A 1,582-nucleotide genomic window follows, 5' to 3' on the forward strand; every position below is an offset into this window, starting at 1 on the left:
CGCCTGAAAGGGCACTCCCCATTTTATGAAAGACCTGTGGCCAGGAAGAGCTGGGTGGGATTCAGTGTGCAAATCCACATGCCTCTGACATATATATACTACCAAATGCAAAATTGACAGCTAGTGGGAAGCTGCTGCAGATCACAGCGAGATCAGCTCGATGCTTTGTGAAGACCTAGAGGGGTGGGATGGGGAGGGTGGGAGGGAGGCTCAAGAGGGAAGGGGATACGGGGATATATGTATACTTATAGCTGATTCACTCTGTTGTACAGTGGAAACTAACACAACATCGTAAAGCAATTATACTCCAATAAATATGAAACAACAAGAACAAACCCCCAGAAAAAAACAAAAACAAAACAAAACAAAATCCACATGCCTTTGAAAGAAGGCAAGGTCAAGGCTTCCTAGTGAATCGTTACCCCGTGGACTGGTCCATTGGGGAAGCCTGTGTATGTAAGGGTTGCTGAGAGCAAGGCAGAGACAGAAGCAACTCACTGTTGGGTGCCGGCACCTGCATGCAGCTGTGATTGGATGTGTGCACACACTCTGTGTTGTGTGGACTGTACAGAATGAGCCAATGGTGGGGCTGGCAACTGCGATGTAAATACACACGCCACCTTTTTTTTTTCTGCTTGCAAAAGATGAATGAACATGACCTCCTCCCAATGCTTCACTGAATAAGGACTGAGGTCAGCAGGGAAAGCAGTGGTTTGGTTCTTTCTGGATAGAAATGTCTGCACATAAAAGCTGGCTTCTAAACAATTCAGGGTGGTGCAGCCAGAGCGGGGTGGCGGGGAGGGGCTGGACTGGCTACAGTGGAGGCTGAGGAAGGCGGGAACAAAGTAAAGACCTGGGAAAAGAGGGAGAAGGCGAGAGCGGGTGACATGGGACCCTGTTAAGCAGGGAGAGAAACTCTAAAGGCGCAGGGAAGCTGGAGTTTCTCCCTGGGTCCCTCAGGTCCCATCCTGAACCTCAAGCTGGTGCTTGTGAACAAATGGGAAAATCAGCCTGCAGAGACGCCGCTGGACCCTGCCAAAGGCTCTGGGTGGCTGTGTTCGTTAATTCTGGAAACAGCAGAGGCCAGAGGGAGCGGGCTGCAGCCCTGGTGAGCATTTCAGCTTCAGGGAGCTGACCCTGGCTGCTCCTCCCCTCCCTCATCTCCTCCCCCTGCGCAGAGGTCCATGACAAAAACTGGGGTCCGCAGACCCAAGAAGTCTGATTGGACTAAAGAGATGCGAGACCCTCAGGAGGCCCAGGCTCAGGCCTGGGGGTGGGGGGTCTGCTGGTTGACTTGCCTGGACAGGGAGGCAGCCGCTGACAGGAGCTGCCCACAACAACCCCAGAGCAGCTGGGGCTCGTGCAAACACGTCAATGCCTCTGGGACACACAAGTGACAGGCTGAGGGCCACAGTGACAGATGCCCCCAGAAGAGGAATGTTTAGCAACGGCCCATATGGGGGCCTGGAGTCTCCGGTCCCAGGTGGGTGGGAGCCCTGGGAAGGTAATCAGGAAGGCCTTTTGGGAAGCACAGGGGTTTCCCTCGGCCAGGACTTCATGAAGCTTGACTGGTCTTGTCTTT

The sequence above is a fragment of the Hippopotamus amphibius genome, chromosome 8 (genome assembly GCF_030028045.1).
Source record: "Hippopotamus amphibius kiboko isolate mHipAmp2 chromosome 8, mHipAmp2.hap2, whole genome shotgun sequence".
NCBI classification, from domain to species: domain Eukaryota; kingdom Metazoa; phylum Chordata; class Mammalia; order Artiodactyla; family Hippopotamidae; genus Hippopotamus; species Hippopotamus amphibius.